Source organism: Mustela nivalis (genome assembly GCF_964662115.1).
Source record: "Mustela nivalis genome assembly, chromosome: 18".
Lineage (NCBI taxonomy): Eukaryota > Metazoa > Chordata > Mammalia > Carnivora > Mustelidae > Mustela > Mustela nivalis.
In genome coordinates this window covers 22450573-22466033 of record NC_139037.1, presented here as the reverse complement: position 1 = coordinate 22466033, position 15461 = coordinate 22450573, and the positions used below count along the sequence as shown (strand labels likewise).

Genomic DNA, 15461 nt, shown 5'->3' with positions numbered 1-15461 from the left:
GGGGGTTTTTTTGTTGTTGTTGTTTTTTAAAGCAAGTAAGGTGATTCCAACTCAGCATCACAAACACCATTCTGAAGACCATTTGGAGAATAATGAAACCAAATGGCCTCCGAAGTCTTGCTTACTCCTTAGTACTGGAGTCCAAGGTTAAGGCACACTTCTGCTATTACTATTTAAATTTGTATAACCCTTCATATATTTCTAAAAGCAGCAGCTCTTTTATTTGATCCTTGCAACAATAATCTTATGAGGTGAGAAGATGTATTATTTCCTCATCCTCAGTTTCATAGAGTCACATGTTTTCCGAGCCAAAGGGTCCTTTAGAGACCATCCTGTTCCATGTCTTCATTTTATAGGAAAAGCACTGGGTAAGACTTTTGACTTAAGAGCCTAAGGTTATATAATATATAAATATTATATATATAATATATGTCAATATTATATATGTGTATATATATATATATATATATATATATATATATAATGGAAATATATATATTCTCATCCTTGGGAAAAAAAAAAACACCAACACCAGATCCTACATCCTTGGTCATTAAAGGGTTTGACAGGTTGTCACTTGTTCCTGTAAATATGACCCAGGGAAAAACCATTAAGCTAACAATCTGAATAATCTTCAAGATAGGAAGTTGGAAGACAGGTTGGAAAAAAATACTTCAGGTACTTAGATCCAAATTAATGCAGTCCAATAAAGGTCTACTTTCATTTTCTGTTGAGATTACATTTACTCCCTTCACCTAATATCTGCTCAGTCTAATAATCTGTCTTGTCTTGCTTGAATTATTTTAGCACCCTGGAGTTTAGCTCACTGATGCAGCCCCAGAGGCCCCTTCAAAGCAGCTCTTGTGTGATGCCGATTTTTGGAATGAGGATTGTTGGGGAATCAGATAAAAACAACAACTTAAGAAAAATAATAATTGTACTCTCGTACTTTCGGATGCACCCTAAAACATCCTCTGGTGTCTTCTGGCAGGAAATCCCAAACAGAAACAACTCATTTCAAGCGCAGGTTTAAAAGACTGACTTGCATTCTCCAAAAGCAGAGGAAACAAATACATGTGACTTGCTAAAAGGAAGGAGCCTATTCAATTTTGTCCTCATTCTTCTTCTTCTTTTTTCCCCCATAATGATATTTTGACCTTCTTCCCCCAAATTCTCTCATTGTGTCCGAGCAGGGAACACGTTATTTTTCATCCAGTCGTTTTCTTCCCCCAAATTACATAAGACCTAGAATCACTTTTCTGCAATAGAAAGTGATAAGTGGTGCTAGGAGTTATGCTAAGTGTTCTTAGAGTGAGTATTTAATATCTTGCTGGGCACTCTAGGGATTGGTAGGCATATATTGCATCATTTTCAATAACCTCCTAATTTTTCAGATGAAGAAACTGTGAAGGGAAATGTGTTTCACTTCTCTAAATCTCAATTGGCCTTGCTCATCTCTCCACTATCAGTTCAGAGCACAATCTATTGGTCTATGCACTAGCGAAACTAATCCTTGTTCCTTTGAAAATGTTAACTTGAGGGTTAGGAGGTATGAAACCTGCCAGAAAGAGCAAGACATTTGGAGTCATAGATCTGGTTTCAAATCCTGGCTCAACACAGAAGTGCTTCTGTGAATTAGACCAGTTAGCGGGTTAACCAGTTTTATAACCACTCTGAGTCTTGTGTGGCTTTGTGCATAAGGTATTGCATGCTTGATGAGTTGTTGCATTAAAGGATGCAGTGAAAGAAAAAAAAAAAATGTCTAGTTCTCAGTATACATGTTAGTTGCCTCTCAGGCAAGCCTATCAATACCTACCTGAAAAGAGCAGATGGCCAGAGAACAGATCCATCCAAGATCCCTACAGTGAGGCTACTCTTAATTGTACAATTCTGTCTTGTGGCTGCACAGGGCATTCAGTCAGACCTCAGTTCGTCCTTTAGTATCATTCGCTGTTCTCCAACACATTCTGAGCTCCAGGAAAATCAGCCTTTCATCTTCAAATCACCATTTTTTTAAAGCAGTTTATACCTTGTTCATGCAACTGTGTTCCTTCTTGAAGATTAAAATTGTGGGGCCTTTTCCCCTATTTCATCCCCCGCCCTAATTAACAAAAGATGAAAGACAGCTAACGTTAGAAAGAGGCCTGCTTCAATCTCATGATCTGGCAAAGAAATATGGACTGATATTTTTGCATTTAACGAACTAGAGAAGAAATAATGGGTTCTCAAGGCATAAATGATAGGAAAAAAAGGGCCAGGGCCTATGTCCTAATGGAAGGAGAGTTCGCCTACTTCTCTGGTGAAATATGCTGTTTTAAGTCAGGAGAGTATTAGAATTTAGACAGGCAAAAGGATGGGCCACTAGTCTTCATAGTAGTGTTCTGAACATTTTGTAGGTGAGTCCTTGGCCAGAGGAGGGCTTCAGAGGAGAATCATCTTGTAAATAGTGGGACAACCCCAAATCATTTCCTCATTGATGAACTCTGGGGACTTTTCATAGATTCAACTATCTGGAAGCCATGGAGTTTGGACCCTAGAGCCTGAAGATCCTTATATGTGGAAAGGTCTTAGGAGAAGAACTCGGGGGTCAGAAATGTCGGAGTCAGGCTGAGTAAAATGGTGTGGTTCCTTCAGGACACTTGCCTAGAACATGAATCATGAATTTGCACAGCAAGAACACTGTTTCGACATAGATTGCATGTTTATTTGGAGATGTGTTCCTGAGGTGCTTCTGGTAATTATAAAGGAATCCAAGCTCCCCAGAGACACTGCTTGGAACTGCCATTAGGCTTGGTTCTATACTCCGGCAATCCAATTGGAATTAGCTTGTTGAACAGACCCTAAGCGTGGAGAAATGGCTTTCTTCCTCTCTTAGGGTGCGTTTCAACAAATAGTAGCCATCTTTTCTTTCCAGGTGGATCTTTTCTTTCCAGATATGACTTACAATCTTAAGTCTTCACGCATGTCCCCATTTATACACCTTTACTCCTCTTTGCCCACCCCTAGAGGCAAAACCCCCTGTCCTATCATTTTATGTTTATTTGTCTGCCTCACTCACTAGATTGGTTCTGAGCTCCTTGACAGCAGAGACTCTATTATCCCTATCTGTGTATGTAAACCTAGCCCAAAGCCTGACACAGAGTCAATGTTCAAGAATTGTATTATTTAAGATAATGAATAAATGAATATGACTGCAAAGATAACTATGGTCTTATTGTCAACAGTTAGCTACAAATAGACCCAGATTTGGAATTAGAAAAATCAGATGGTTCAGCAGACTGGTACGTGGAGCTCAACAAGGATAACAGATTTCACTGGAAAAGAGAGAGGGAGAAAAGGGGAGAGCAAAACACAGTGAAAGGAAACAAAACCAGGAAACTCAATCTCTTAGAGCAGAAATAGAACAGTGCAGGTAACAGACTAAGGCTGAACGACTGGGGGGAAAAATCATTCCTCCAACTGACACGATTAAGAGTGAACATCAGGAAATAATTCACATCCCAACTGCTGATTTGCATAATAGTAGTAGAGATACCAGCAGTAATAATGATGATAATGGCATCGAGTATTCCTGTGAATCTGTCTGCTCCTTGTGCTGTATAATGTAGTACTTGAGTGTCAACAAGACAAGTTTCCTTTCAGGAAGTTAGTGACCCTTTGGGCAGAGTACACGGTCTCTGTAGCCTTTAGACTCACACATGTCATCCCAGCCCAAAGATAGAACTCTCATAGATACCCAGACTGCTTTCTTCTTCCAGAGCTAGGAGGTTCCTTGAAGACCACAGACAAGTATTCGGTCCATTTATCTTTGAATCCCCAGTAGCACAGAAAAGATGCTCAATAACTTTTTGTTGATTTATCATCTCGAATCTATCCCACAGCAAGCTGCAAGATAAATGGACCCTGTCCAGTACCCCCATTTTTCAGATGAGGAAACCAGAAATATCCAGTCAGAGTTGAAGCCAGGGAAACCAATCTGAGATCTTTTCCTGAGATGCTCTGCTGCTGTCTGGAAAGATCACCAAGGTCGCACGGCTTATTAATTACTTCCTTTCCATTTGGAATTCTAAGAAAGCCTGTTCCTTTAGTATTCATATAGACGACCAAAGAAATCTCGTGCCAAAATCACCACTTAGGCTTTGCAAGAATCAAGGGCAAGGCTTAGCACTTTTCAGTCAGTTTTGAGTACCTAAAGCACCCTTTCCAATTTTGAGGAGATGGAAAACAGGAAAGACATTTTGCATCTGATGTAAAAATCCTTGTGTATTCTAAGGGTAATGGAAACCATGCATTACTGATTAATTTACACTTAAATCAATGAAGTGTTTTGGAAAAGATATTTGATGTTCAAGAAGCCTTTTTAAAGGAGCCTAATGGGACTTTAAAGCTGTTTTTGCCTTAAGAAGAGGAACTTATTTTTTTTTTCCCCATGATCTTACACCCAAATGATGTGAATTCATAGTCTCATTTTGATTTCAAAGTCTCATTTGCTCTCCAAATCTTTCCACTTTGCCCTACACAGAGATGGCTAACGTGTATTTTATTATATTACCAGTATTTTTTGTCCCATTTTTCTATTTATTTTCCCAGTGTAGCTTTCACTAGAACAGGCAGATAACCTTATGGAATCTGTCTGGATATACGATTCGATTTCCTCAGGACTGCAAAAGCCTCAGAATCTTCTAGCAAAAATGAGTGAATTACACAAGTTTAAGAAGAAGGGAGTTTTTATACGAAGAAAGGATATGTAAAGAGTGAGGACAGGGATGAATGGAGTCTTTGTGTTTGTAGGAGAGAAGGAAAAGTAATCCGTTTTGAGGGCTGACAGAAACTACAACTAATTGAACAACCAGTACATATTGGTATTTACCATTCAGAAAGGCAGGTAAGATCTCCCTTTTTCAGATGAAGAATGTGAGACTCCAAAAGGAATTGCACCTTTGGCTGCCCAGACCAGACTTGTTAGGAGACGCCGGCGTTTGCCTTACTACAGGTGGCGCGCCTTACTACAGGTGGTGATTCCGACGGGACACAGACATGGGGAATAAATATCACCGAATCACTTGGTGGGAAAGTTACTTGCTTTCCACTTCTCTTTCAACCCTCTCATTATGTCCAGAGGGGACGTTTCAGTTCCCTGTCATTGCTGGCCTCTAACAAGCAAAATGCTGGCCTCAGGCTCAGAGCCTTAAGCGGACTCCAAGTGCCTTGTTAGAATGTAAGAACATTGTTTTTTTTTTGCATTCATTTATTTTATTTCTAAACTTACCTTGTATTTATGGCAAGGGCAAATAATTTTCTTATTCTTGGGTATAGATACAAAGTTCCCTTTCAAAACAAATGTTTACATTCTTAAAGAAGGGAGTTGATTGAAAAATTATATCACACAGATGGTGTACAGACATTAAAAAAACTGACACAGAATGACATAAATGACTGCAGCTTGGAGAGAAGAAAAAAAAAACTGCACTGCATTAAATCAGCAGCCTTTCAATGTACTATTAGCAAGTAAATTGTCCCCTTAAACTTGGAGGTATACACATTTAAAGTACTATTTCTGAGCTTAAAGTTTTTATTCAATATCAAATGTTCCAGATTTCTCTACTTTGATTTCCTATAAAATCAACTCTTAAAAATATAAATGTCAGGTCTGGGAGTTATAAAGAATTGGAACAGTATAACCTATGCCAGTGGACATAGCAGAAATGCTTTTCGTCTTCAGGTACAAACAGTATTATATTATTGTATCTCTCTCTGCCTCCCCCCACTAATATGTTGAAACAATAATCATCATCTTCGGTTAACATCCTCGACATAGGTTGATAAAAATCCCTGTGGAATTTCTTTTTCTCAGAAAAGACTGAACTCAATAAATCAAATAAATTTTCCCCATGTACAAATTTGGAGCAGAGTTTGTGAAAACAACGAAAACTTACTTCCATTATTTTGTGCCTATTTTATTTGGTTTATCTCCCAATTTCATTTGAGGAGACATGGAGTCCTCTTCGATGAGAGTTTATTTTTATTTTTTTTCCTTGCCGTTGCAAAGGGAAGTCAACAGATTGCTCATAAAGTGTTAAAGTCTTTATGAACTGCTGATAGATATCAGGGAAATGCTCTAAGGATTAAGAGGTGAAATTGTGGCAAAATATCCACTTCCTCTAAATATTACCTTCAGTAGCTTTATAGCAAATATTGCTGAAGAAAGAGAATATAAATCACTTAAGTCCCCTAGGACTTAATACTGAAGTACCATTTATGTTTTCCTTTTGTTTGAATTACTGACTAGCACTCTACTGTGTGAAGGGGGGGAAAAAGCACTTTGACAAAGAGAAGTGGAGAGAAAAAAAGAAAAAAAAACAGAGATTGAGAGAAATAGAAAAGGGAATACATACTAAATACTGTTTGCTATCCCTTGGATTCTTGGGTTTGTGTGGTGGAGCCAGGTCTTAAGGTTTTGGGTACTCCTGTGGGGATATTCACAATTTTAAAACATACATATCTCTTTTTGAGGCCAGATGCAAAACACACAATTCTGGAAAGCATTTTGAGAATGTACAAGTTTGGAGTCAGAAAATTTGGGACATATTCTGGGCTCTGTCACTTACTAGGTGCAGGACATTTAGACAGTGAAATAGCTATTGCTTTTTTGTTGTTGTTTCCATGTGTTTGGCTTTAAAAAATGATGTCCTGGTAGTCCTAACTTGATAAATTGTAACGGGACCCTCCCCATTCTCTTCTCTACCTGCCCTTTGAATTTCTTCCCGCCCATTGAGTCAGACAAGAGGAGAATATTAATCTATTATGGTGGTCTTGTCAATGTCATGTAGATGTCTGCAAAGACTCTCACCTCTTTTTTTTAGATTATTTATGTATTTATTTGAGAAAGAGAGAAAAAGGCTTGTGTGCACAAGCGGGGGTGGGGGCAGGTAGATGGAGAAGACGATTCTCCCCGGGGAGCCTGACGTGGGGCTTGAACCTAGGACCCTGGGATCATGACCTGAGCCAAAGGCAGATGCTTAATCAACTGACCCACCCAGGCGCCCCTCACCTCTTTTTTTTGTTTCGTAGTTACCACCTCTACTATTCATTCAACCTCCCTGAACCTCAAGCTTTTCATCAGTAATTTGAGAGAAATAACTCTTGCTTCATCTTTCTTCTGGGTTGACGTAAAAATCTAAGGATATGAAATGTATGTGATAATATGGTGTTCAACACACACACGATGTTAGGATCTTTTTTTTAAATTAAAACCAGAAACAAGCCAAAGAACTCTCTATCTTGGTGAAATTTTAAGTCTGATATGTTACCTGTCTTTTTCCATAGTTAGAAATAGAAAGGCTAGAGTCCACACCATTTGTGCGGGGGCCCCAATCTCCCTGATCAGCGGACATCCTTGTCAAGCTTGCCATTCCCTTTAAAAATTTCACCACGAGGGTGTCTGGGTGGCTCAGTGGGTTAAAGCCTCTGCCTTGGGCTCGGGTCGTGATCCCAGGGTCCTGAGATTGAACCCCACATCGGGCTCTCTGCTCAGCGGAGAGCCTGCTTCCCCCTCTCTCTCTGCCTGCCTCTCTGCCTATTTGTGATCTCTGTCTGTCAAATAAATAAATAAAATCTTTAAAATAAAAAGAAAACTAAGTACAAATAAAACTATTTAAAAAAAAAATTTCACCACGAGCACTTCTCATCAATGGCTAAGGCATTACATGCGTGCTTAGCAGTAATAGTATTTAGGTTCGTTAAGGCACTAGAAGAGAGGGTCTTATTAATATAAAAATAAGTCCATGAATGACTATGTCTACATGACTACCTGGTTTCGACAGGCATGCATTAATTCTCATGTTGTTTCCCTGTTTAGTACCAGGTGCAGATAATTCAGAGATGAGTAAGACAAGATGTCCTCAAAAGCTCAGTCAGGTGTCACAGGCAGACAATGTGAGCACACGACGCTGGGACAATGACAGCTCTCCAGAACTTGCGCAGAATGGACTGATGCAGACAGTGAAGGCTTAGGCGTCGGAGAGCATCCTTGGAAATGTCACTTAACCTCTCTGATGATCCTTGTCACCTTCAGACCTTGGGAGTCACTTCATTCCTCTGACAAGTACCCAGGTGTGACTGGAGAAGAGGATACATGGAGGGATTGTAAAGGGAGAGTTACAGGGTCATGTGCCCAGAAAGTTAAATTGACTAGCTCATGGGGCCTTATCTGTTAGACTGAGAAATCTGAACATTCATCTATCCAACTGCTCTCATGCTGAAAACTATCCAGCAGGTGTAGGTATATCACCTCTATGAGAGCCCTGGAAAAACACAGCACTGGAAGTTGGGCGGGTATAGACGGCATAAGGGACAAGGGGAAGCAGGAATACCGGTTAAGAGGTAACTGCGATACTAACCGAACAATAGTAAATACAAGATAGTGCGCCTTTAACTCCTTCACTGCCCATAAAATCCCTATGATAGAGGCAATCTTACGATTCATATTTCACAGATTGTAAAACTGAGGTACAGAGAGGTTAAATAACTTGCCCATGATCACACAACGAGTCTGGCTTCAGAGATCCTACCCTTAGCCATGATATTATACTGCAGCAGTCCAGGCAAGGAAATTGAAGGGCTTGAACCAAGCTAAAGCACTGTAAAAATTTGCTTTTTATTTGACTGTACATTTTGGACTTGCTGTCTTTCTATTACATTTTTTTTCTCCTTTTTCTTTAGAGCCATAGGCTCCAGGACAGTCACTCTAAATTCCATTGTATTATTATTATTTTTATTATGTTTTAATGGAGCCCACTTCAGTGCTCAGCAAATAGCAGGTACACATAATTGTTTATCAAATGCACGGCAGTGGGGTGATGGGGTCAGCAGCTTTAGTAGGCTCTGTCTGTAATTCCAAGGGTACAATTTCACGGTAACATGTGACTACGTATTGTCAAGCAGGCAGCAGCAACCATTGTCATCCTACTCTCTGAATCATTGCTTGCTTTAGCCTAGAATTTCCTCTTCACTCTCCCTGGCAGTTTATACATATGGAAATCTCGCCTGATCGCCGAGATCCAACTCAGTCACAAGCAGCTATGGTGAGAAGCCCGTGCTATCTCTGTGCCTCCACGATCTCTCCACTGTGACCGCTGTATTTCGAGCACATGGCAGTATCTTAGAGATTTCTGATACCTGCCCTGTCACACTTAGAAAAGATCTGGGAAATCAGGGAACACAGTATTTAGGGAAGTATGGACTGCACACAAGGCAGTATGCAGTCGGGAAAATAGAGTGTGTGAAATGACTGTTAACATTTGGGAAATGATAAGTGACTGACAGCGTCTAAATTGTACGGATGGAATCGCTATAGGCTTAAGTCAAATGAAGTCGGTCCCACTGGATTTTCACACATAATATAGTGAGTACCAAATATATGAGTGTATAATTTTCTCACAGTGTATAATTTCCTCAGCCTGACATCCACAGTCTTTTTTATCTGCCCCCAATTCCCTTTACTAACCCATCTCCAGTACCCCCGGTGTAAACCTCCCCCTCCGCCCACTCGGAACTTAGTGCTTGGGCTCACCAGATTCTGTAAATTCTTTGAATATGGCAGTTAACACAGACACTGCCTCAAATCCTGTAACTGTGGCGGACACGTCTAATTCATCATGGCTGCGCATGGACTCATTTCCAAGATTTATCTCAGGGTTGCACTTAGGACAGCCACTGAAAATCATTCCGAATTGGACAATTAGATTAAGTTCCTTTGCCAAAGAAGCTTACATGCTTCCTTTGGCTCAAGATGTTTCGCTTCACCAGGCTCATCTGGAGGAATTCTGCCACTTCATTTCCTCTAGGACCCTTCCTTGATGTCCTCAAATCAGGGTGAGGAGTCCCCTCTGTCCTAACAGAGTACAGACCTATAGTGCTGAGAAAAAAAAACCTCCTTGTTTGCAGTCTGGCTCCCTGGCTTACAGCCACCTTCTTGTCTAACGTTACGTGCTGCCTTAGTCAGTTATAGCTGCTGTAACAAAAGACTTTAGAGTGTGTTGCTTAAACCAAAAAAAAACAAAACAAAAAAAAACAAAAAAAAAAAAACAAAAAAACAAACCATTTATTTCTCACAGTTCTAGAGGCTGGGAAGTCCAAAATCAAGGTGCCAGCAGACTTGGTCCTTGGGGAGGACTCTCTTCCTAGCTCGCAGGGGGCTCCCATCACTCTGTGTGCTTACAGGGCCTTTCCCGCATCTGGGCCCGTGAAAGGTGAGAGAGAAAGAGATCTAGAGAGAGCAAGCCAGCATTCTCATGTCTCCTCTTCTTTGTGTAAGGACAGTAATAGCATCCGGGCACCGCCCTCATGAGCTCATCCACAGCCTCCCAAAGACCCCATCTCCAAATACCTAACTGGGAGTTAGGCATCCAACATGTGGATTTGGCTAGGGCGGAAGCATTTGGTCTAAAAACACTCGTACACTTCCTGTGGGGCTGGGGTGGAAATGTTCTTTATATTCCGTAGGCTACTTACTCCTCTAGGCCTAGCAGTGAGTACGGTTCGAGGAAGCTGGGATAACTGACTGATGCATGAGGAGGAAAGCAAAACCAACGAGAGACTGATGGAGTTTCGTATAAACCAACAAAATGGAATTTGAGGGGAGGGTGGATTGACAGGGCCATTATGTAAGTTAATTTGCTCTAAAACGTCAGCACCGTTCTTAGCTTTCTTGGCTTTCAATCTGCACCAACACCTTGTCCTACCGACAGACAGACAGCTTCAGGGTGGATTAAATAATCAGTCAAGTGAGAAGAGCATCTCCCAATATGTTGGCAAAAACACTTCTATTTCAAGAATGATTATTAAAAGCCACAAGGAAGGCAGTGATAACACAGTTGAAACATTGACTTACTGATCAAAAGAGACACTAATACTCACTCCTTAAGGGAAACAGTTAGATTTTAACATGCATACAAGCAAATCCCCTCGCTCCTTCTTTCCTCTTCTGCATTGTCACACAAAATCCCATCTCTGATACTTCCCTTCTGGCTCACAGCTCGTCTGCAATCGTTTGCTTTGCCTTTTGTTCTAATTTTCTTTCCTGCTTTCTTTCTTCCCTTTCATCTTTCTTGACAAGACTTTTTTTTTTTCCTTTGAGTTCTTTTTATTTTTAATTTTGCAATACACTTTTTGCTTTCCCTTTGTCCCTTAATTCACTTTTCCCCTCCTTTTTATTCAGAGATTTTCCTCCTCCCTTAGGTGATGTGGCCACAGCAATATCAGGCACAATGGGATGAAGAGGAAATTCATCGAATGAAGTTAGATAGGACTTGGCTTTTAGTCCCCATATTTTAGGTGAAATATCTTTACTCCTCTGCATCTAAATGTCCACATGTGTAAAAGAACACGTGCATTGTACAACTGGCATGTAGGAAGACTCTTCGTGGTAACAACGATCCCTTTGATCAATATTGCACATGGAAATTGAGCCACCGACAAGGGAGTGTCTACATTGTCTCAGTGCAAATTGGCTCCTTCATTTGTCTTCCCCTGGGCTTTTAACTCCTTCTATGCATATCAGTCCATTTTCTGAGATCTGTTTTCTTTTCATCTAGGACAACTGTCTTCTGCAGCGTCCTCACACTCATTTATATGTGGCAGGAAGAGAGGGCGCCCAGGTGTAAGGGCTCCTAATTAAAATGCATGATGCGGCGAATGTAAAAGGCACAGTCAGCCATAAACAAATCTGACAGTGCTCGACAGCCAGTGACTGGACATATATTTCTTTTCATTGAGGACAGAAACAAAACAAAACAAAACAAAACAAAACCCAAAAACTGTTTTTAAAAAGATGCACAGCTATCACAAACTCTTAAAAGTTAACTCTTTCTAGCATAAAATCTGCCTCTGAGGGTTGCCTTCCCCAAGATTCAAGCAGTAGGGGAAACTAGAGCAGTCCTCCTTCTTAGTTCCTCCCAACTACCCACTTCTTATACCAGCGTAGCATCAATTTTCAGAGAAAAAAGAAAAAAGGCGAGATCCATTTGTAAATATTTTTAAACATTAGGTGTTAGTAATGATGCCATCTCAGAGCTAGGAGGGCACTTAAAGGTAATTTAGGTCACATGTTTGTTTTATAAAATGTGCAAGCTGAGATCTGTGTCATTCACAGAACTTGCTTGGAATCACACCAGGGGTTTGGAAATACTGGCTGGGGCTTAGCACAAAAGTTTTGTGTCCTGTGCTTTCTACTCAGTGAGGTTGGTGGTTGCTTGGACCCACAACAGCTCAGAGCCAAGATTCAAAGCCAGGGCTCCTGACGTCCAGTTCAGAGATCTTTCATTTTATGGAAGTTATAAAATGAACGGGTTAACTAGTTAATTAAAAAGAAAAGACAAGTGATTTTACATCACTTATGTTCTATATTTACTCCAGTGAGTTTAACACTGAGCTCTTCCTGGATACCTGGTACTTGATTCATAGTATGTATTTTATCATCTATTTCCAAAGCTGTAAGATGGGTTAAATGACCCCCACGTCTTATGATAAGGTAACAGAGGATTACAGATGTTAAATAAGCTTCCCAAGGAAATGGAACACAACCTGGAACCTGGCCTGTTTTTAGTTGACTGCCTGCATAATTTCCACCAAAGTGTTCTCCCACCTAAATCTTCCAAACAGGATCGTTACAATGTCCAATATGAAATTGGTCCTCTTGTGCTGAGTTTCCTAATTTTAATGACTGCTCACTAATATTTATGACCTTTTAAAAAGTTTAAATATATATGAATATATATAATTATTTGATTTTTTAAAACATATTTCATTATATTTTTTCTGAAGTTAAATCAACTGAATAGTAACCTAGAACTAAAGAGGGAGACACACACACAGAAGACAATCTCTGCCTAAAAAAAATTGTATATTCTTTGCAGAAATAGCCTAGGTATTATTCAGAACACTATTACCAATCTGGTTTTCTTTGGCCCAGACATACGAAGAAATTTTATTTTCTGATAGCATGATGACAAATTATATCCATCTGTGGAGCATTAACTAAGCATTCCAATGTTTCCCACTGTTTATTGCATAATCTATCATCATCCTCAGCGTGGCTAACATTTCTGCGAGGAACCGCACCCAACCCTTCACTACATTTGTTCACTCAATCCTCAGAAAGCCACACAAAGTAGTAACAATTATTATTCTCCTTTTACATAAGATGAGACTTAAGTTCCGAGACTTTAAGCTTTTTATCCCAAGCCACACAACGTGGACATGGATACTGAGGATTGGAATTCAGGATGTCTGACTTCTATCCCAAACCGGGACTAAGACCTCACTCGATACCGAACTCTGCATGTATGTAGGACAGGTTTTGTCATCTAGGTTTTTCCTTTCAGCAGTTTGAAGGAAACCTTAAAGTTATATGGTGTGATAGTGTACCATTTTCTTGCTGCATAGTTTTTAGTTTTTAATTTTACAGATTCTCCCAAATGAGTGTAGCAAGGAAGAAGACAAATCATATGCAGTTCTGTTTGTCACTCGACTGCTAGATCACCCAATATCCATGGCCTATGCTAGTTTCTATTCCTCATCATGTGTAAGTGTTTGAATTTTTTAAAGTGAAATTTACACACACACACACACACACACACACACACACACACACGAGTAAATAAACATATCTTCCTTTTGATATGAATCTTGAGCTTAAGCAAATCCAATTACTGTTATTTATAATAAAAATGAAAAGAATAGGAGGAAGTCTAAAAAATTAATAGTTTAAAGAACAGAATATGATCTAAGCAAGTTAAATGATGGGATATTGGACTTGGCATTGGCTCATATCCATGGCATTACTGCATGTATCAAATACCCCATAAAGAAACAAAGCGCCATTCATGAAAGTATCTCATGTGGCTGTCACTGATTGAGTATACTGTATACTGGCATATACTGTATAATGGTTGAGCATACTGTATACTGGCATACACTGTACACTGTATACCAGTATATACTGTATACTGGTTGAGCATACTGTATACAGTATGCTGTATACAGTATGCTGGCATAAACTGTACACTGTATATTGGTTGAGTATACTGTATTCTGTGTACTGGTATATACTGTATACTGGTCAAGTATACTGTATGCTGGCATATACTATATACTGTATACTGGTTGAGTATACTATATACTGTATAGTGGCATATACTGTATACTGCATGCTGGTTGAGTATACTGTATACTGTATAGGGGCATATACTGTATACTGGTCAAGTATACTGTATACTGGTATCTACTGTAAACTGGTTAAGTATACTGTATACTGTACACTGGCATATACTGTATAGTGTGTACTGTATACTGGTTTAATAGACTGTATACTGGTATATACTATATACTGTATACATGTTGAGTATACTGTATACTGTATTTTGGCTCACAGCGATGCGTTGGTCCTGGGAGGAATAAAGGACATTCTCATCACATCCCCTCATTGTATTGCATGATCCCTGATGGGTCAGTAGAATGGTGATGTAGAACAATGCTGTGTGGCCTTGGATACATGTGCGTCTGCTCCCTGTACCTCAGTTTTCTCAGTTGTAAAATGAGGGAATAATTTTGAGTGGTCACTGTCATTGCTGGCATCTCTAACCTATTCTTCCATCTGAGCAGTTAAAGTGTTCCAGAGGGGAAAACGAAGTGCTGACTTCTTTTTTTTTTTTTTTTTTTAAGATTTTTATTTATTTGACAGGGAGAGACACAGCAAGAGAGGGAACACAGCAGAGGGAGTGGGAGAGGGAGAAGCAGGCTTCCTGCTGAGCAGAGAGCCCGATGTGGGGCTCGATCCCAGGACGCCGAGACCATGACCCGAGCCGAAGGCAGAGGCTTTAACCCACTGAGCCACCCAGGCACCCCTTGAAGTGCTGACTTCTTAAAGGAATTTAAGCATTCGTGCTTCCTGAATCTCAGTTTCAGGTCAGTTAGTGAATCAGCTGCTAAGAGTCTGGAGTAAGTGAATATTTCTCTTATATCTATTGTATGACTGCAGTAGGTGTAGGTTACCCAGATTTTACTGTGCTTGTTTTGTGATGCTTTTTCTCTTCTTGAATGCCTGTAAGAGCGTGTGTCAAAATGTTTGAATATGATTAAATATACTTTTCTTAGGACACTCTAGAATTCCTACATTCCGCATTTCCTGCCATATGGGTGGTTCTAATCCAGGCTTCTCTTTTTTAGGGGGTGATGCCACCGTCCATCCATCCAGAAGCCAAGCCCGGACTCTTGGTCACTCTACCCACCCATCTTATCTCTCCATAAGTTCAGCTGGTGTTTATAATTTCTCAAATATATCCATTTGTTTATAATTTCTCAAATATATCCATTTGTCAGTCACCCTTGCTCTATTCTAATGGTCCACCATCTCTTGGCTACATTATTACAAGAGTTCTCCACCTGCTCTATCTACATCCACC

General features: G+C 39.9%; 1 long non-coding RNA gene across 1 annotated transcript in view; it reads right to left on the bottom strand.

Moving 5' to 3' along the window:
* LOC309853866 overlaps positions 1 to 15461 on the bottom strand; it is a 354063-nt gene that overhangs the window by 1698 nt on the left and 336904 nt on the right. The gene's annotated exons all lie outside the window — the stretch shown is intronic.